Raw genomic sequence first — 22,586 nt, forward strand, 5'->3', positions numbered from 1 at the left:
TATACTTGGATTGATTACCTTATTTCCTATTTTTAATTTGCACACCAAGTATTTGTGAAAAAGCTCTCATGGTATCTTGATTTATTTTCTATCTTATTCTTGCACCTTAATGCTTCTTTTTCACAACCCTTGCAATCCATGTTTATTGAGTTTCGTATTCATTAATTTTCATCATAAAAGTGCTCATTATTTTGTTACATATGATTATTCTTGTTGATATTGATGCTTGAGCTATTCTTCTAATGCTTGTTACTTACATGATTTTATCCCTCTTGCATCTAGTTGTTAGTGATATGCCTTCATGATTTTAATTGATGTCTTACTTGCATGTTGTAGCTACCAGGTACTTAAGACACTTTCTTTTTCTTTGGCATTCACTATCACTTGCACTTTCTTACTTTCGGTGTTTATTTTTCTAAGTTTAATATTCCTTCTTTTTCTTCCTTTTTTCAGGATGGCCACCAAGAGAGGAAAAGAAAAAAAGACATCAGCAAAGAAGGGAACTAAAAAAAGCACCGGCTAAGGCACAACCATCCTCAAGGGTCAAGCCACCTAATAAGCGAGTGAAAAGGATCATCCGAGTTGATGAAGCGGAAAAGGAATTCCCACACAAGACTCCGCACGATTCACTAACCGCTATTGTGAGCGGATGTTCCCCGTCTTAGCAGAGAGAAACTACCACAATGAGCACCTCCTCATTCTTCCAGTGCACTTCGTTGACTTTGTGGTGCCCGCATTGAAAGGCGATAGTGGAGATTCTTAAAGAGGCAGCCTCGAGAGGCTAATCTCTCTTGGGTAGTTGAATTCTACGCCAACTATCACTCGCCTACCCTTCAGTCAGTCTTTGTGCGCCAAAAGCAAGTCCCTGTCTCAGAAGGTGCCATTCAGAAAGTACTTGATCTCTTACCTAGTCCGGAGGGGATGGATGCCTATCAAGAGGCACAGCTTGAGAGCCAGACATTCCAGTTTGACTCGAACCTCATCCATAGCCTCATTACCCAGCCCGAATGTGACTGGATTTGTGGGCAATACCAGACTCAACCCAAGAGCATCTCTGTCAAGTACTCACTTTGGAGGCTCGAGTGTGGGCACAGATTATGTCCCACTACATATTTCTGAGCACTCATGAGTTTATTTTCAATGCTGACATGGTCGTTCTTGTCTGGTGCATTCTCACAGAGAAACCTCTCAACTTGCCACGACTCATCCGACAGGCTATGGGGCGGGTGCAAATCGCAGGCAACCTACCTTTTCCTGCATTTGTTATAGATTTGGTATCTACAGTGGGAGTCTCCTATTGGGCTGGGGATACGAGGACGATGATTCCCAGGGATGACGAATTTATGCCAAATGGGAAATATATCAGACCTTCAATGCCATATGTGAGCCGGAATGAAGACCCATCCTTCGATGCCCCTTCATCTTCCACCCCACCATCATCCACACCACATGCACCACCACCACCCACCAATCAGTTGCTACTTGAGATCCCTGATAAGTTAGACTGGCAAGGCCGGCAGATTGAGCAAATTGAGCACCGCAACAAGTGCCAATACAACTACTTGAAGGAGCTCGTTAGTTGTACTTACACACCTCCCGAAGAGCCCGATACCCCAAAATCTACTTTAAATAACAGCATGGAGAGCCATGAAGAACAGGACAGTGGGAGTGATGATTCCAACCCCACTTTGCTCATCACTGATGGCACGGAGAACCGTGCCAAGCATTAAGTGTGGAGAGGTCAGTAACTGACTTCCGAAGGTAACAATTCTCTCTCTCAACACCAATATTTTAATTTTCTTTTGTTAGATAGGATAACTTGCATGAGTAGTTAGTTGCTTGCATTTAGGTACTGCATGGTTGAAGTAATAAATTTTTTTTCAAGACACTGCTTTAAAGCATTTCACTAATTTGAATTAAAACTTTTTGAACTTGCTTGAAGAATTTTATTTTGGAACATGGTTTTAGAGCTCAAACACAAAATCCAGTGAGATTTTGGTGTGTGTTGTTCTCTCTAAGATTGTGATCTTTGTCTTGCTTGATTCTATATTTTCATTGTTTGATGTATGCATGCACTTACGTGATTGAGGCCTTGTTTTACTATAGCTCACATACCCATATGGCCTTACCCTTTTCATTTCCCTTTGCAACCCAATATTGAGCCTATTTTACCCCATTTATTCTTTATTTTAGCACATCATTAACTCTAAGCGGAAAACAATAAATGTCACTAATTTGAATCCTTAGTTAGCTTAGACTATTGAGATATACATGAATTAAGTGTGGAGAAATTGAGTTGGGGAATTACTTAGTTAGGGAATTGGGTATTTTATATTTTTATATGGAAATGTGAAAATAGTTTGGATTAACTCATTGTAAAAAAAAAAAGAAAACAAAAAAAAAGAGAAAAAAAATATGAATAATGATGAAAAGAAAAGAAAAAGAGAAGCAATAAAAAGCGGACAAAATCTCCCAAGGCTAATAAGTGAACTAATGCATATGATTTGTACTCAAAAGATATCAAAGTGCATGGATTTGTGGAAAAATAGTTAATGGGTGGCTAGGTTTTGCATTATGATAACATGGAATGTCCTAAGTCAGCTGGGAAGTTTAGGTTAATCAAGGATTCAGATTTTAGTCCACTCAACCAAATACATTCCTACCTTGATAATCCTAACCCCATTACAACCCTTGAAAAGCCCTCTTGATATGTGTGTTTGTTCATTAAATGTTGTTGCTTGGTAGAAGAAGAGCAAGCCTTAGAAAGCAAGATTAGTAGAGAACCGAGCGAATCGACCCTCAAACACTAGAGTGATTAGAGTGTATACACTTCCGGTGAGGGTTCGATGCTCAATTATTTGTTCCTGACTTTCATGAGCTTTCTTCTTGCAAGTTTACTTGCCTTTTATTGTGTGATTTGAATTAGTAGAATCCAGTTTATGTTTATCTTAGAGAATTTGTTTACTTTTACCCAAGTAGGTAGAAGCATTTAGCATGTAGTTGCATTCTTATAGATAAATTGCATTGCATAAGTCTCACCATTTTCACTTCACTCCTTTGTCTCACCTGAGCTTAGCATGAGGACATGCTAATGTTTAAGTGTGGGGAGATTTGATATACCACTATTTTATGATATATTTTGGACTGAATTGAGTGGGTTTTGTCAACTATTCTCACACTTATTCATGTAAATTGCATGTTTTTCATTTCCTTCCTAATTTGTGTTATGATTAAAAACATGCTTCCTAGGCCTTAAAATTGTTAATTTTTAATTCTCCTTTATTACCATTCGATGCCGTAATATGTTTGTTAAGTGTTTTCAGGTTTATAGGGCATGAATGGCTTAAATAATGAAGATGAAGCATGTTAAAGTGGAAGGAACACAAGGAATCGACGACTTAAGAAGCAAGGAGTGACACGCATGCAAGGCTGACGCGTGCGCGTGATCATGAGCGTCATTCACCGATGCGTACGCGTGACCCGTGTAGAAGTTCAGTGACGCATACGCGTGACAGAGTGCCACGTGCTGCACTTAACAGAACTCACTGGGGGCGATTTCTGGGTTGATTTGGACCTAGATCTAAGCCTGAAAACACAGACTAGAGGCAGGGATGGAGCTGAGACTTTACTTTAACTTTAGTTTTAGATTAGTTTTTGAATTCTAGAGAGAGAAACACCTACTTTTCTTTGGGATTTTTGATGTTTTTAGTTTCTCTTTGAATTAGATCTTGAGAGAGCTGCTACTACCTTCCATTAGAGTCACTGTTCTCATAGTTTTCTTCTCTATTATCCTGGTGGACGAAATTGTGATTAACACTTTTCACAACTCTGTACAACTAATCAGCAAGTGCACTGGGTCGTCCAAGTAATAAACCTTACGTGAGTAAGGGTCGATCCCACGGAGATTGTCGGCTTGAAGCAAGCTATGGTCATCTTGTAAATCTCAGTCAGACGGATTCAAATGGTTATAAGGTTTTGACAATTAAAAGATAAATAAAACATAAAATAAAATAGAGATACTTATGTAATTCATTGGTTGGAATTTCAGATAAGCATTTGGAGATGCTTTGTTGCTTCTGAACATCTGCTTTCCTATTGTCTTCTTCCAATCATGCGTGCTCCCTTCCATGACAAGCTGTATGATCCTCTCGGATAAAAAATACCAGGTACGATCTCTGCACGGCTAGTCAACAGTCGGATTTCTCGTCTCGGATGAAAAATACCAAGTACAGCTACCGCACGGCTAATCATCTGTCGGTTCCCGCTAGCGTCGGAATAGGACCCTCGTCACAGTCATCCCTTCCCAGATCCTACTCGGAATACCACAGACAAGGTTTAGACTTTCTGGATCTCAGGAATGGCTGCCAATTGGTTCTAGCCTATACCACGAAGATACTAATCTCACGGACTCGTTCTGTGTATTAGATACCCAAGAGATATGCACTCAAGCTGTCACCTAATGACTATGTTGAGCTCAGATAGAACGGAAGTGGTTGTCAGGCACGCGTTCATAGAATTGAGAATAATGATGAGTGTCACGGATCATATCATTCTCCAGATTGAAGTACGAGTGAGTATCTTAGAAATAGAATCAAGCGTGATTGAATAGAGAACAGTAGTAATTGTATTAATTCATGAAGAACAGTAGAGCTCCCCACCTTAATCTATGGGGTGTAGAAACTCCACCGTAGGAAATACATAAGTGAAAAAGGTCTAGGCATGGCCGTGAGGCAGCCTCTCCAAAGAGGTTTTCAGATGTAAAAAGTTACATAAGATGATCAAAAGATCAAAGATGATCAAAAGATATAAAATAAATCTCTAAAAGTAGTTTTTATACTAGACTAGTAACCTAGGTTTACAGAAAATGAGTAACTAAGTGCAGATAGTGCAAAAATCCACTTTTGGGGCCCACTTGGTGTGTGCTTAGGCTGAGCATTGAAGCTTTCACGTGCATAGGCTATTCTTGAAGTTAAATGCCAGCTTGGGTGCTAGTTTGGGCATTTAACTCCAGTTTTGGTGCCAGTTCTGGCATTTTACGCCAGAAAGTTTTAGGCTGGCTTTGAACGTCGGTTTGGGCCATCAAATCTCGGGCAAAGTATGAACTATTATTTATTGCTGGAAAGCCCAGAATGTCTACTTTCCAACGCAATTGAAAGTGCATCAATCGGGCTTCTGTAGCTCGGGAAAATCCATTTTGAGTGCAGGAGGGTCAGAATCCAACAGCATCTACAATCCTTTTTCAGCCTCTGAATCAGATTTTTGCTCAGGTCCCTCAATTTCAGCCAGAAAATACCTGAAATCACAGAAAAATACACAAACTCATAGTAAAGTCTAGAAATGTGATTTTTGAATAAAAACTAATAAAATATAATAAAAAATAATTAAAACATACTAAAAACTATGTAAAAATAATGCCAAAAAGGGTATAAATTATCTGCTCATCACAACACCAAACTTAAATTATTGCTTGTCTCCAAGCAACTAAAAATAAAATAGGATAAAAAGAAGAGAATATACAATGAATTCCAAACTTATCAATGAACTTAGTTCCAATGAGATGAGCGGAACTAGAGGCTTTTTGGCTTCTGAACAGTTTTGCATCTCACTTTATCCTTTGAAGTTCAGAATGATTGGCATCTATAGGAACTCAGAATTCAGATAGTGTTATTGATTCTCCTAGTTCAGTATGTTGATTCTTGAAAACATCTACTTTATGAGTCTTGGTTGTGACCCTAAGCATTTTGTTTTCCAGTATTACCACCGGATACATAAATGCCACAGACACATAACTGGGTGGAACTTTTCAGATTGTCACTCAGCATACAAAAACTACCCAAACCAGTTGGTCTAAGGTATTAGGTGTTGAAGCACCCCTTAGGATTTACTTGCTCAAGCCTCTCTCTTTGATACAAATCTACCACAAGCATTTAGCTAGGACAATAACTCTTTGAGTTCTTGTTTCTTTCTTTTTCTTCCTAGTAATTGATGCTCAGAGCCTTGGGCTTATTCTTTGTTTTTCTTCTTCTTTTGTTTTCTTTTGTTACTGCTTCTTGGATCAATAGATGTTTGAGAAATTCCATAATACTTCTCTAAACTTCATTTCCTGTCTATGAGCTCCCATGCAAGTTTTCACAAACATGCAACTTCAATACACAATCATACAATCAGAACCTCCACTCCTCTTAATTTTTTGCTTGCCCCAAGATTTATAAAATTCTTCAACATTTTCCTTTCAAAAGAATGATTTCTTTGTTGCATTCTTAAAGATATTGGGTGCAAGTAAAATTCAAGATGATAATCATGATATCATAGCAACATGTTACAAATCAAATATCAATTTATGCTTATTCACAAGGAGTAATCACACATGCATACAAAGAAAATAGAAGACAATCATGCAATTTAAAGTGCTGGAAATAAGTAAGAGAAAAAAGGAACTTTACCACCTTGTAGTTCATCTTCATTGTTATTGTCCTTTTCCTCCTATTCTCCCCCTTCCCATGCCAAACTTAGAATGATTGCTTATCCTCAAGCAACAAGTAAAACAGTGGTGATGGGGTTTATGATGGATCATTAATGTCTTAGAATAAAGAGCGAGTATGCATGTGTTTCAGCAAACAAGATTAAGGACCACAATAAAGGCACAAGAACTAAAAATAGAAACATTGTGATGGCATTAATAAGTGGTATTGGCATGGTACTTTGCATGAAATTTAAGTAGCAACACCAAACTTAGTGTGACACTGTCATTTTAGAATGATGCAAATACCTAGTGAAGATTGAAAATCATTTTGTTGTATGGCAACACCAAACTTAGAATGCAATCATATGTCAAATTATTGAAAGTAAACTAAGTAAGGAAAGAAAATGTTACCTACGGTTGGGTTGCCTCCCAACAAGCGCTCTTTTAATGTCATTAGCTTGACTTGTTGTTCATGAATTTCTTCCTCTTCTTCCAGTTTGTTAAGAGGAATGACCTCAAGAAGAAAGAGGAGCCAGTTAATGCCCCTTGTTTTGAGTGCCTCTCCCCAGCAAGCTTTCTTTTGTTGTTAGCTTGAGTAAACTTGCTTGTTGAGGTAGGGGTGGGATGGCTTTTGGTTGACCTTTTCATTTTCATGGATATTGTCCTTCTTTTCTTGGTCACCATCCTATTTTTAGTGCTCATGTTGATTGCCTTCACCACCTTGATTTCAGTACTTGGGTGTTGTACGATGGTTGGAGCATCCTCTTCATCAAGAGCTTCTTGAATTGGTGGTTCAATGAACTCATCCTTTATGCAACTCTCTGTTTTATTGGAGTAGTGTGGACTCCCTTGATTGACTTCCTCCCTTTCTTCTGCATGATGTTGCATTGAGCCTTTTGGGAGTGAGTTTGCATGTTCCTTTGTCACCCTTAGTAGCCTCTGTGGCTATGGAGCTTTGGGCTTATATACTCTCACAACCTCCTCCTTCTTCATATGAATCTCACTTGGTATGGCTGCCTCTTTTTCTTGTTCTACTGATTCCTCCCTTGTTCTTGACCTTTGAATGAACTCCTCTATTTCTGGAGAGAGTGAAGTGGTCTCTCTTTGTAATCTCAGCTCTTCAATGAATTGTTCTTCAGAATAGAGTTGTGCATTCTGTCTCAATTTTTCTTCATGGTCTCTTTTTACTATTTTTTTCTCTTCGTTTGTCTTTATCATTTCTTCAAGGAGGAGTTCTATCCTAGCGAGTCTCTCTTCTTCTCTACTTTTTTTGAGTTCTTCAATGATGAGTTCCATCCTAGCAAGTCTATATAAAGGAGGTTGGGTAGGTTGTAATGGTTGGTCGGGGATGGCTTGTGAATGGAATTGGTTGTTTTGTGGTTGTGTGTTCTGAAAGTGGTATAACTCTTGTGGGTAGTGGATTGAGTTTTGTGGATGGTGAAATGAATTGTATGGATTTGGGATAGAATTTTGTGCTGAGGTATACTCAAGTGATGAAGAATTTAGGCATGTAAAACTAGAAGGTGAGGTTGGATAATTGAGAGGTAATGGCTCTTGATGAATGGGGTATGAATGAGTGAAATATCTTTGATTTTGATCTTCCCAGCCACAACTTGAGTAGTGATCAATTTCACCAAAATATGGACCATTTTGTGGCTCTGGAAAGTACCCAATTTCATGATCTTGATAGTCCCACCCACCATGAGCATAGTAAAGTGAATCATTCTATGGTAGTGGAGAGTTTCCCATGAAATTTGATTGACTAAAATATGATGGATGCTCCTTTCTTTCCTGTAAAAAGCTCTGTCTCAAACAATAATCACCAAAAGAAATTGGAATCTCCATTGTAATAAATGATGGATTCTTAGTGAGGCAATATCACAAACAGTTAGTTAGCAAAAGAAAATAAAAAGCAAAAGAAAACAAAGACAAAAGAAAAGTGTATAATCTAGTAAAGTAATCAACCGGTAGTTTGTTAATTACGATTAATCCCCGGCAACGGCACCATAAACTTGATGCACGAAAACTTGTCTCTCAACAAAATTTCCTTCGGCAAGTATACCGAATTGTCGTCAAGTAAAAACTCACAATAGAGTGAGGTTGAATCCACAGGGATTAACGGATTAAGCAATCAATGGTTAATTGATTATCCTAGTTAGATGAATCAGATTGGAGTGATAAGCAACAAGAAAATGTAAATGGCATAAACGTAAAGAAAGCAATAAAGTGCAGAAAAGTAAAATGGCAAGAAGAGTAAATGTAAGAATTAAAAATAAAATGAACATTGGGATCAAGAGATATTGCAATCCTCCGGATCAAGTTCATTCTCATCTTTTCCTCAATCAATGTATTCATTGATCTCCTTGGCAATCTTAAGTGATTGGATCGCAATTTCTTGGCAATCCAATCTCTCTAAGCTTGAACAATTTCCCAATTCCTTGATTTAATTGCTCATGGGAAGAGATGAAGTTTGGTCACTGATTATACCACACACATTCATAGATCAAAGTATTGGTAGGATTAAATATCACAATATCCATCCAACCCCCAACCTAATCGAATGTGAGAGAGTATTTCTAGCATGATTTCCTCATTCCTCTTCCAAGGTTCAGAGGAAATCCAAGTATGAGCAATTTCTCTTCCGAGACAATTACCCAATTGGATGAAGATCGAAAGCTCTCTAGTAAAATCAAGAGAAAAGAAAGAAGAAGAAGAATAAGAACTACAATTGATCCATTGAATCACAATAGATCTCTCTAACCCAATTAAAAGAGTTAGTTGTTCATTGCTCTATTCAACAGAGAAGAAAAGAAGTGCAAAAAAATAAAGATGAAGATTAAAACTGAAATTGAGACTTCCACATTCATAAATGGAAAATTACAAACTATAAAATGAACTACTACTAAGGAAAGAAAAAGAAAGAAAAGTGTGTGAGGGGAGGGAGTCCGAAGACCCCAATACAGAATCCCCCCTCCAATCCTGAATCAATTGAATGTAAAAACTAAGGCCTTTATATAGGCTCTCCTAAATTACAAAATGAAATGAAACTAAAAGTAAATTACAATTAAATAAAAATTCCTATTCTAGATGCTTCTTGTGACCTTGATTGGTTGACACTTGTAGGCTTGCTTCCTTGTGGTTGGGTGGTCCTTGAAAGAGAAGTGAATCAGGTTGAGGTCCAGGTGCTAATCGTTAGTGCTGAAGTTAGTGTGACTAACGTCACACTTTCTACCCAGTTAGTGTTTTTGGGGCTTAAAAGATGCCTTTTGTTTGTACTCCAATTTCATGCCCACTATAAACTATTATATATCGTTGAAAAGTTCTAAATGTCAGATTTCTAACGCAACTGAAATAACCTCTATTGGACCTCTGTAACTCAAGTTATGCTCCCTTGAAGGGGATAGGGTCGCTGGCGTTATTGGCAAAAGTGAGTGCCAATAACGTCAGCGTTTAGGGGATTAATATTGCCAGGTTCTGGAGCTCAAACTTAATGTCCATCCCATACTATTATATATTGCTGGAAAGCCCTGGATATCTACTTTCCAACGCCTTTTGAAGTGCATCATTTAAAGCTCTACAGCTCAAGTTACACTTCTTGGAAGGTGAAGAGGTCAGATGGCCTTACTACAGGTTGATACCATGTTCATCTTTGCACTTTCGGGGCAGGTTTTCTCCCTCAAATTTAGTGTCCACCATGTAGTGCCATATATGCTTGGAAAGCTCTGGAATCCTACTTTCCAATGCCACTAGAATCACCTCATTTGGAGCTTTGTGGCTCAAGTTATCCTTGTTTGAAGAAGGCATGGTCAGGCTACCGGGTGAGATTTTGCCCACGTTAGTGGCACTAACGTGGCCACTAACGTAGGTCTTCTTTGCTTCACAAATGTTAGTGGCGTTCACTTTTTTCACTAACTTTCACAGCTGCCTCCTTTCTTCCACGTTAATGCCCACGTTAGTGGCACTAACGTGGGTGTTCTTGGCTTCGCAAACGTTAGTGGCGTTCACTTTTTCCACTAACGTTGGAGTTTCCCTTTCCTTCCACATTAGTTCCCATGTTAATGTAACTAACGTGGAAACTAACGTGGGTCTTCTTTCCCTTCGCTAACGTTAGTGGTGTTTACTTTTACCACTAACGTTCCAAACTTTCCTTCCTTCCACGTTAATGGCCACGTTAGTGGTACTAACGTAGCCACTAACGTGGCTCTTCTCTGCTTCTTGTTACCTGAAATTAATCAAACAAAGTGCATCAAAGTCTTGCTCTTAATCATGAGATCATGTATCATCCATTTATCATTCAATTCATGCATCATTCTCATGAAATCATTCAAAATTCACAATGTTTGCTTGAATCATGGTATGAATGCATTTTCAACCAAATACTTTCTTATTTCCTAAGAAAATGCATGAAACCAACCTAAAGCATACAAAAAATGGCTAGTAAAACTAGCCAAGAATAGAAGAACAGCATACAAAAAATGGCTAGTAAAACTAGTAATTGCATTAATTCATGAAGAACAGCAGTGCTCCACACCTTAATCTATGGGGTGTAGAAACTCCACCGTTGAAAATACATAAGTGAAAAAAGGGTCTAGGCGTGGCCGAATGGCCAGCCTCCATAAACGTGATCAAGAGATCAAAAGTAATACAAAGATAGTCTCAAAAAAATCTAAAGATGAAATGTCAATAGTAAAAGGTCCTATTTATAATGAACTAGTAGCCTAGGGTTTACAGAAATAAGTAAATGATGCAGAAATCCACTTCTGGGGCCCACTTGGTGTGTGTTTGGGCTGAGCATTGAATCTTTTTCGTGAATAGGCTATTCTTGGAGTTAAACGCCAGCTTTGGTGCCAGTTTGGGCGTTTAACTCCAATTCTGGTGCCAGTTCTGGCGTTTTTACGCCAGAAATTTTAAGCTGACTTTGAATGCCGGTTTGGGCCATCAAGTCTCGGGAAAAGTATGAACTATTATATATTGCTGGAAAGCCCAGGATGTCTACTTTCCAACGCACTTGAGAGCGTGCCAATGGCATTTTTTTAGCTCCAGAAAATCTACTTCGAGTGCAGAGAGGTCAGAATTCAACAACATCTGTAGTCCTTTTTCAACCTCTGAATCAGATTTTTGCTCAGGTCCCTCAATTTTAGCCAGAAAATACCTGAAATCACAGAGAAACACACAAACTCATAGTAAAGTCTAGAAATGTGATTTTTATTTAAAAACTAATAAAAATATCATAAAAAGTAACTAAAACATACTAAAAACTACCTAAAAACAATGCCAAAAAGCGTATAAATTATCCGCTCATCACAACACCAAACTTAAATTGTTGTTTATCCCCAAGAAACTAAAAACAAAATAGGATAAAAAGAAGAGAATATACAATAAATTCCGAAAACATCTATGAAGATCAGTCTTAATTAAATGAGCGGGGCCATTAGCTTTTTGCTTCTGAACAATTTTGGCATCTCACTTTATCCTTTGAAGTTCAGAATGATTGGCATCTATAGGAACTCAGAATTCAGATAGTGTTATTGATTCTCCTAGTTCAGTATGTTGATTCTTGAACACAGTTACTTTATGAGTCTTGGCCGTGACCCTAAGCATTTTGTTTTCCAGTATTACCACCGGATACATAAATGCCACAGACACATAACTGGGTGAACCTTTTCTGATTATGACTCAGCTTTGCTAGAGTCCCCAATTAGAGGTGTCCAGAGCTCTTAAGCACACTCTTTTTGCTTTGGACCACGACTTTAACCGCTCAGTCTCAAGCTTTTCACTTGACACCTTCACGCCACTAGCACATGGTTACGGACAACTTGGTTTAGCCGCTTAGGCCAGAATTTTATTCCTGTGGGCCCTCCTATCCATTAATGCTCAAAGCCTTGGATCCTTTTTATTTTACCCTTGCCTTTTGGTTTAAAGGGCTATTGGCTTTTTCTGCTTGCTTTTTCTCTCTTTTTTTCTTTTTTTTTCGCCATATAATTTTTTCTGCAAGCTTTTCACTGCTTTTTCTTGCTTCAAGAATCAATTTTATGATTTTTCAGATTATTAAATAACATTTCTCCTTTTTCATTATTCTTTCAAGCATTCATTCAGAAAAACAAAAAGTATTGCCACCACATCAAAATAATTAAACTATTTTAAAAATTCGAAATTCATGTGCTTCTTTTTCTTTTTCAGAAAACATTTTTTTTTCATTTAAGAGAGGTGAAGGATTCATAGGACATTCATAGCTTTAAAGCATAGACACTAGACACTAATGATCATGTAATAAAGACACAAACATAGACAGAACATAAAGCATAAGAAACGAAAAACAGAAAATAAAGAGCAAGGAAATTAAAGAACGGGTCCACCTTAGTGATGGCGGCTAGTTCTTCCTCTTAAGGATCTTATGGAGTGCTTGAGCTCCTCAATGTCTCTTCCTTGCCTTTGTTGCTCTTCCCTCATGCTCTTGTTGAGGTCCATGAGTGTGCTCTCTTATTTGCTCCATCCTTTTTTTTTTTGAATTGTGAGGTGGGTGTTATGGGAAAGAGTGGTGGAGGTGATTGGTGAGGGGTATATTGGGGAAGGGTGTTATGGTTAGGTGTGAAGAAGAAAGAGAGAGAGTTGAGGTAGGTGGAGATCTTGTGGGGTCCACAAATCCTGAGGTGTCAAGGATTTCTCATCCCTGCACCATTTTGGCGTGTAAATGTCACTTTGAGTGCCAATCCTGGCGATTAACGCCAGGTTGCTGCCCGTTTCTGGCGTTTAACGCCAGCTTTTCTTCCCTTTCTGGCATTAAATGCCAGCTTTATGCCCTTTTCTGGCGTTAAAAGCCCAGAATGGTGCCAGACTCGGCGTTTAACGCCCATTTTGCTACCCTTACTGGCGTTTAAACGCCAGTAAGCTCCTCCTCCAGGGTGTGCTGTTTTTAATGCTATTTTTTATTTTACTTTGATTTTTGCAGTTATTTTTGTGACTCCACATGATCATCAACCTAAGAAAAACATAAAATAACAATAGAAATTTAACATAGATAAGTAAAAATTGAGTTGCCTCCCAACAAGCGCTTCTTTAATGTCAATAGCTTGACAGTGGGCTCTCATGGAGCCTCACAAATACACAGAGCATGATGATGGCCTCCCAACACCAAACTTAGAGTTTGAATGTGGGGGCTCTGTTTGACTCTGCATTGAGAGAAGCTTGTCATGCTTCTTCTCCATGTGTACAGAAGAAGATTCTTTAGCTTTAAACACAAGGCAGTCCTCATTCACTTGAAGGACCAACTCTCCTCTGTCAACATCAATCATAGCTTTTGCTGTGGCTAGGAAGGGTCTGCTAAGGATGATGGATTCATCCTTATTCTTCCCAGTGTCCAGGATTATGAAGTCAGCAGAGATGTAAAGGCCGTCAACCTTTACCAAGACATCCTCTACAAGTCCATAAGCCTGTTTTCTTGAATTGTCTGCCATCTCTAGTGAGATTCTTGTAGCTTGCACCTCAAGGATCCCTAGTTTCTCCATTACAGAGAGGGACATGAGGTTTATACTTGACCCTAGATCACACAGAGCTTTCAAAAAGGTCATGGTGCCTATGGTACAAGGTATTAAGAACTTTTCAGGATTCGGTTTCTTCTGAGGTAATGTCTGCCTAATCAAGTCATTCAGTTCATTGGTGAGCAAGGGGGGTTCATCCTCCCGAGTCTCATTACCAAATAACTTGGCATTCAACTTCATGATTGCTCCCAGGTACTTAGCAACTTGCTCTTCAGTGATATCTTCATCCTCTTCAGAGGAAGAATACTAATCAGAGCTCATAAATGGCAGAAGTAAGAATCTCTATGGTCTCTGTATGAGTCTCAGATTCCCTTGGTTCCTCAAAGGGGAACTTCTTTTCGTTCAGAGGACATTCCATGAGGTTTTTCTCACTGGGAATCACGTCCTCCTTACTCTCTCTTGGTTCGGCCATGTTGGTCATAGTTATGGCCTTGCACTCTGATAAACCACTATTTCATGGTTTATCTTGTGCTCAATTGAGTGGTTTTTATCAACTCTTTACCCACTTATTCATACTATTTGCATGTTTTTACATTTGCCTTCCTAATTATGTGCTTTGATTGAAAACATGCTTCTTTGGCCTTAAGTTCCCTATGTTTAAATCCTCTCTTATTACCATTAGATGCCTTGATATGTGTGTTAAGTGATTTCAGAGATTACAGGGCAGGAATGGCTCAGAGGATGGAAAGGAAGCATGCAAAAGTGGAAGGAATACAAGAAGTTGGAGAAATTGCTAAGCTGTCCAGCCTGACCTCTTCGCACTCAAACAGCTATAACTTTAGCTGCAGAGATCCAAACGATGCGGTTTGAGTTGCGTTAGAAAGCTAACGTCCAGGGCTTCGATTTGATATATAATATGCCATAGTTGCCTTGATAATAGGTAACGCGAACGCGCACTCCACGCGGACCCATCGCAGTTCCAAAAATCAGCGTGGCAGTTTTCTTCTCCAGCGATTTTTGGGCTGTTTTCGACCCAGTTTTCGGCCCAGAAAACACAGATTAGTGGCTATAAAGTGGGCGAACCCATTCATTCATAATAACAAGCTCATAATTCATAATTTTTAGTTTTAGATATAGTTTTTAGAGAGAGAGGTTCTCTCCTCTCTCTTAGGATTTAGTTTTAGGATTTATGATTATTTCTTCTTCATCACAGGTTCAATGTTCCTCTTATTTATTTTCTACTTTTATTATATACCTTTAATTATTATTTATCTTTTCAATTTAGCTTATGCTACATTCATGTTATGATTTTCTTAATTAATATTATTTGAGGTATTTCAGATTTAAGATTGCTTTGCTTTATTTATATTGATGCTTTTAATTTAATTTAGATATTTTTTTTCCTTTTGGCTTTGGTTAAGTAATTGGTAACGCTTGAGCTGTCAAATAAAGCAGTGGTTGAAATTGGGAGTTACTCCAATAACTCTAGTCTTTCTATAGGAATTGACTAGGACATAAGGATTAAGTTAATTAATCCACTTGATTTACCTTCATAGTTAGAGGTTAACAAAGTGGGATTAAAATCCAATTCTCATCACAATTGATAAGGATAGGACTTCCAGTTCTTATACCTTGCCAAGAGTTTATTTTATTATTACTATTTTATTTTTCTTATCATTTAACATACTGGTTTCTTACTTTCAAAACCCCCAATTTACAAAACTCATAACCAATAATAAGAACACCTCCCTGCAATTCCTTGAGAAGACGACCCGAGGTTTAAATACTCGGTTATCAATTTTAAAGGGGTTTGTTACTTGTGACAACCAAAACGTTTGTAAGAAAGGTTGATTGCTTGGTTTAGTAACTATACTTGCAACGAGAGTTTATTATAACTTCTAAACCATCAATCTTCAGTTCTTCACACTCTCTCTTTGGATTTTCTTCTGTATTGCTTGGGAGAGTACTAGGAGGAGTTTCAATAATTCTCTTACTCAGCTGACCCACTTGTGCCTCCAAATTTCTAATGGAGGATCTTATTTTATTCTGAAACTTAGTGTGGTCTTAGATAGATCAGAGACTATGGTAGCTAGGCCAGAACGACTCTGCTCAGAGTTCTCTGTCTGTTGCTAAGAAGATCATGGAAAAAGTTTGCTATTGCCAAACCTGTTTCTTCCACCATTATTGTTGTTGAAGCCTTGTTGAGGCTTCTATTGGTCCTTCCATGAGAGATTTGGATTATTTCTCCATGAAGGATTATAGGTGTTTCCATAGGGTTCTCCCATGTAATTCACCTCTTCCATTGCTGGGTTCTCAGGATCATAAGCTTTTTCTTCAGAAAATGCTTCTTTATTACTGCTGGATGCAGCTTGTATTCCAGTCAGACTCTGCAAAATCATATTGACTTACTGAGTCAATATTTTATTCTGAGCCAATATGGCATTCAGAGTATCAATCTCAAGAACTCCTTCCTTCTGAGTTGTCCCATTGTTCACAGGATTTCTTTCAGAAGTGTACATGAACTGGTTATTTGCAACCATTTCAATGAGTTCCTGGGCTTCTTCAGACGTCTTCTTCAGATGAAGAGATCCACCAGCAGAGTTGTCCAATGACATCTTGGACAGTTCAGACAGACCATCATAGAATATGCATATGATGCTCCATTCTGAAAGCATGCCAGAAGGATACCTTATGATCAATTGCTTGTATCTTTCCCAAGCTTCATAGAGGGATTCGCCTTCCTTCTGTCTGAAGGTCTAGACTTCCACTCTAAGCTTACTCAATTTTTGAGATGGAAAGAACTTTGCCAAGAAGGCATTGACCAGCTTTTCCCAAGAGTTCAGGATTTCTTTAGGTTGTGAGTCCAACCATGTCCTAGCTCTGTCTCTTACTGTAAAGTGGAAAATCATAAGTCTGTAGACCTCAGGGTCAACCCCATGGGTCTTAACAGTGTCACAGATTTGCAAGAATTAGCTAAAAACTGATGAGGATCTTCCAATGGAAGTCCATGATACTTGCAATTCTGCTGCATTAGAGAAACTAATTGAGGCTTAAGCATCAAAGTTGTTTGCTCCAATTGCAGGAATTGAGATGCTCCTTCCACAGAAGTCAGAAGAGGGTACAATAAAGTTACCAAGCATCTTCCTTGCATCTCCACCATTGTTATTGGGTTCGGCCATCTCTTCTTCTTTTTCGAAAAATTCTGTCAGGTCCTCTCCAGAGTTTTGTGCTTTAGCTTCTCTTAGCTTCCTCTTTAGAGTCCTTTCAGGTTCCAGATCGGTTTCAACAAGAATGTTCTTATCCTTGCTCCTGCTCATATGCAAAAGAAGAGAATAGAAAAGAATAAGAATCCGCTGTGTCACAATATAGATATTCATTTATGTGAGTAGAAGAATAGAAGAGTAGAATGAAGAAGGGAGAAGAGGAAGAATTTGAACTCAGAGAGAGGGAGAGGGTTTGAATTTTTAAGAAGAGAGGTGTTAGTAAATAAATAAATAAATAGAAAGAGATGAGAGAGAGAGAATTCGAAATTTAAATTAAAATAAAAGAAAAATATTTTTATTTTTATTTTAATTATTAGTTAGTGTTCATACCCTGGGTCGAGCTGTCCGATCCGGGATGTTTAGCGACATGGCAACCGACCTCTTCAGGGCCGACTACCCGATCTCTTCTTAAAGAGATCAGCCAAATCAACAGGAAAGCCCAGTAAAGGGCCCAAATAGAGGAACACGACCCAAATCCAAAGGCAATCCAAGCATATAGAGATAAAGGCAGTTCCCTTGAGGATAAGCTGACTTCACCCAAAAATAAAACAAGATAAGATAAGATAACTAACTTATCTTATCAGAAAGGTCAGCCCACACTACTATAAATACACTGGAGCACCCAGGTATAACTCATACTCTGATTCTACAAAAAAACCTGCTTAATACCCATGCTAACTTAAGCATCAGAGTCTCTTGCAGGTACCCCCCACCCTCCGGTGACCAAGGATCAGAAGTGAAGCCAGTCCAACAAGTCGAACACAACAGCTCCGGCCGCCACCAGCCAGCTGGACACGTCATCTCCGACCAGTACAGAAGATCTCATCCGAGATCGGCCTATAGTTTCAGGTAACCCTCGGAACATTGGCACCGTTGCCGGGGAACCTGGAAGTCATCCCACCACCATGGCGGACGACCATGACAATGACTATGATTCAGATCTAGAGGATAGAACACGGCACAAAAACGCGGGCAATACACCAAAAGACACTCCGGAATCTAACGGACACAAAAACTCATCAAATCTAGGAGTAATAGAAGCACTTCAAGATCGTTTAAAGCAACTTAAAAAAGAAAGCCAGTACTAGCAAGAAGTCGGCAAGGACCTACAAAGAGAGGTAAGACGACCTCGAGAATTAGAAGATAAACTCCTACAACTTGAAGCCGATCTCAAATCAAAGGCTACCCGGATCACCCCTGAGGACAACTCTCGCAAGGATCAAGACCCATTCACTAGGGAAATCATGAAGACTAAAATCCCTAAAGACTTCAAACTTCCGGATATGATTTTGTATGATGGCACTACAGATCCCAACCATCACCTCAGCAACTTCAGAAGCAAAATGTACCTCACCGACGCCTCAGACACCGTTCGTTGCAAAGCTTTTCCAACGAATCTCACAAAGACAGCAATTAGATGGTTCGACAACCAACCTCCGAAATCCATCTCCAACTTTAACGACATGGCCAAAAAGTTCCTGGTCAGATTCTCTATCCAAAAAGACAAGGCTAAGCACGCCCCCAGCCTACTAGGTATCAAGCAAGGAGATCGGAAAAGTCGTCGCAACTACATGGAAGGATTCAACAAAACATGTCTAGACATACAAAGCTTGCCAACAGAGGCCGCCGTTATGGGCCTCATCAACGGCCTACGAGAGGGACCTTTCAGTCAATCTATATCAAAGAAGTACCACACATCCCTGGATGAGGTACAAGAGCGGACAGAGAAGTACATCAACATGGAAGAAAATTCCCGACTTGGAGAAGCCTCGAAATCCGGTTTCACCTACCGAGATAAAGATAAAGAATCCAAGAAGAAGGAAGATCGAACGGGCGAAAAAATCAAAAAGTATCATAATTACACCCCTCTTCGGGTGTCTCTTGTGGATATTTACAAAGAAGTCTGTAACATAGAAAAGATACCCCCAGCTCGACCACTCAAAGGCAAAAGAGGAGAAGGAAATCGGAACGAATACTGTGAATATCATCGGGTCCGAGGACATTCCACCAATGAATGTTTTGACTTAAAAAATATCATAGAAAAATTAGTGAGAGAAGGAAAACTAAATCGGTATCTGGCCACCCGAGATGATGAGCAAAGAAAAAAAACGAAGAGATGAAGATCTCGGACGAGTTGAGCGATCACCTCGTACGCCAGAAAGACATATCCATATGATACACGGAGGATTCGCAGGAGGTGGAATCTCCAAATCATCCCGTAAAAGACACCTCAAAGAAGTATATCATGTCGAAGGGAAGGAGGAAACACTCGACATCCCTGCAATCACATTCACCAAAGAAGACACATCCGGTATCATCTTAGGACACGACGATCCCATGGTAATCACCATCATACTGGAAAACGCCAATCTCCACCGCACATTAATAGACCAAGGAAGCTTCGCTGACATCTTATTCAAAACTGCCTTCGACAAGCTCGGCTTAGAGGAAAAGGAGCTTAGAGCATACCCGAACAGCCTGTTCGGATTAGGCGATACCCCAGTACAACCACTAGGATATGTGTCACTATATACAACCTTCAGAAAATGGAACCAATCCAGAACACTCAAGATATACTACATCGTGGTCGACGTGAGTTCAGCCTACAATACCTTAATAGGTCGGACAACACTAAATCAACTCGGCACAATAGTCTCAACTCCACATCTATGCATGAAATTCCCAACTACAGAAGGGATAGCTACAATAAAAACAGATCAAAAGATGGCACGCCGCTGCTATAACGAAAGTCTAAACCTCAGAGGCAGAGGAGAAGAGTTCCATACAATTGAGCTAGGTGGAGTTCAGAGACGAGAGGAACTCCACCCACAGCCCGAGGGTGAAGTAGAGAAAGTTCAGATCGGAGACACCTCGGACAAAACAACTAATATCGGCACGATCCTGAAAGGAAACGCAAAATAATTACTAGTACAGTTCTTACGAGATAATGTCGATCTCTTCGCATGGAAAGCTGCAGACATGCCAGGCATAGACCCCAAGCTAATGTGTCACAAGTTGGCGGTTTATCCAGGATCTCGGCCGGTACAGCAGAGACGAAGAAAACTTGGGCCAGAGCGATCCCACGCTGTGGAAGAACAGGTACAAGCACTACTGGAAGCAGGATTCATAAGAGAAGTCAAGTACCTGCTATGGCTAGCTAACGTCGTCTTGGTTAAAAAATCAAATGGGAAGTGGCGCATGTGCACCGACTACACCGATCTTAACAAAGCCTGCCCCAAAGACCCTTACCCACTCCCAAATATCGACGCTCTGGTAGATGCTTCATCCGGATATAGATACCTCTCATTCATGGATGCATATTCCGGATACAACCAAATCCCCATGTATCCAACAGATCAAGAAAAGATCTCATTTTTAACACCAAAAGTAAATTACTGCTACATCGTGATGCCGTTCGGTCTCAAGAACGCGGGAGCAACTTATCAAAGGCTAATGAATAAAATCTTTTCAGAACATGTCGGAAAAATCATGGAAGTCTACGTGGACGACATGTTAATAAAGACACAAAACAAAGAAACACTATTGTTCGACCTGGCCCAAGTGTTCGACACTATAAGGAAGCATGGCATGCGACTCAACCCCGCAAAATGCACTTTTGCAGTAGAAGCAGGCAAATTCTTAGGTTTCATGCTCACACAAAGAGGAATTGAAGCAAATCCAGACAAATGTCAGGCCATACTCAACATGAAGAGCCCGACTTGTGTCAAAGAGGTGCAACAACTCAACGGGAGATTGGCAGCCTTATCTAGATTCTTGGCAGGATCAGCGATAAGATCTCTCCCCTTCTATGCTACGTTAAGGAAGGGAAAGAAGTTTGAATAGACAACGGAATGTGAGCAAGCCTTCCACGACTTCAAGGAATTCTTGGGACGGCCACCTATCCTATCTCGGCCACGAGAAGGAGAACCACTCATATTATACCTCGCAGTCGGAAGCCGGGCAGTAGCCTCAGCACTAGTTCGAGAGGATGACAAGGGGCAACAACCTATATACTTCATTAGTAAAGCGCTGCAGGGATCCGAGCTGAACTACCAAAAGATAGAAAAGTTTGCATATACTCTCGTACTGACATCTTGAAGACTTCGCCCGTACTTCCAGGCTCACACCATTAAGGTTCGGACCGACCAGCCCATAAAAGGGATATTACAGAAAATAGATTTAGCAGGAAGAATTTTACAATGGGCAGTCGAGTTGTCTGAATTCGACCTCCAATATGAAGCTCGGATAGCCGTCAAATCACAGTACTTAGCCGACTTCATCGCAGAGTTCACAGATACCCCGAAAACCCCCACAGAATGGAATCTCTACGTGGACTATTCCTCGAATAAAACCGGAAGTGGCACACATGTGATAATAGAAAGCAACCAAGGAATCCAAGTTGAGCTCTCCCTTAAATTTGGGTTCCCGGCCTCAAACAACCAGGCGGAATATGAAGCGTTACAAGCTGGTTTGAAGCTGGCTAAGGAAGTTGGAGCTTAAAAACTCAACATCTTCAGCGATTCACAAGTAATCACCTCACAGATAACGAGGAGTTACCAAGCCAAAGATCCCACCATGAAAAAGTATCTGGATAAAACCAAGGAACAGCTCGGACAACTCGGGGAATACAAGATCTGCCACATACCCCGCGAACAAAATGCCCGAGCTGACGCACTCTCAAAACTAGCCAGCACCAAACCAGGGGGCAACAATAGAAGCCTCATCCAGGAAATGCTACAGTATCCGTCAATCTCAGAAGAGGAAAAAGTCCTAGCCATAACAAGCCAGGATCAAGGATGGATGATTCCCATAATTAATTACCTCAAAATAGAAACACTCTCCACAGATGAAAAGGAGGCAAAGAGGTTAAAACAAAAGGCTCAGTACTACACTATCATAAACAACACCTTATGTAAAAGAGGGATTTCAATACCACTATTAAAATGTGTGCCGACCTCCAACACAAGGGAAGTTTTAGAGGAAGTACACAGTGGCATTTGTGGTAATCATCTCGGAGCACAAGCTCTCACCAAAAAATTACTCCGGGCAGGATTTTACTGGCCAACTCTACAAAAATAAGCTACAGAGTATGTAAGGACATGCCCACCATGCCAGAAACATGCCAACTTTCACATCGCCCCTCCAGAAGAGCTCATCAGCGTAACTTCACCTTGGCCATCTGCAAAATGGGAACTTGATCTCCTCGGACCTTTCCCCCAGGGATCAGGACAAGTCAAATTCCTCATAATAGGGGTAGACTATTTCACAAAGTGGATCGAGGCAGAGCCCCTAGCCAACGCCACTGCTCAAAGAAGCCGAAAATTCCTATATAGGAGCATTGTCACAAGGTTCGGGGTTCCATATCCATCACCACGGACAATG

The 22,586-nt window shown here is 39.9% G+C and overlaps 1 non-coding gene across 1 annotated transcript; it reads left to right on the plus strand.

The window, feature by feature from the left end:
- The first annotated feature begins 16,614 nt into the window (after positions 1 to 16,614).
- LOC112731406 (small nucleolar RNA R71) lies at positions 16,615 to 16,718 on the plus strand. The gene has a single exon (XR_003167185.1). It is a non-coding gene; the product is annotated as a small nucleolar RNA R71 (small nucleolar RNA).
- The last annotated feature ends 5,868 nt before the right edge of the window (positions 16,719 to 22,586 follow it).

This window comes from Arachis hypogaea, chromosome 12 (genome assembly GCF_003086295.3).
Source record: "Arachis hypogaea cultivar Tifrunner chromosome 12, arahy.Tifrunner.gnm2.J5K5, whole genome shotgun sequence".
Lineage (NCBI taxonomy): Eukaryota > Viridiplantae > Streptophyta > Magnoliopsida > Fabales > Fabaceae > Arachis > Arachis hypogaea.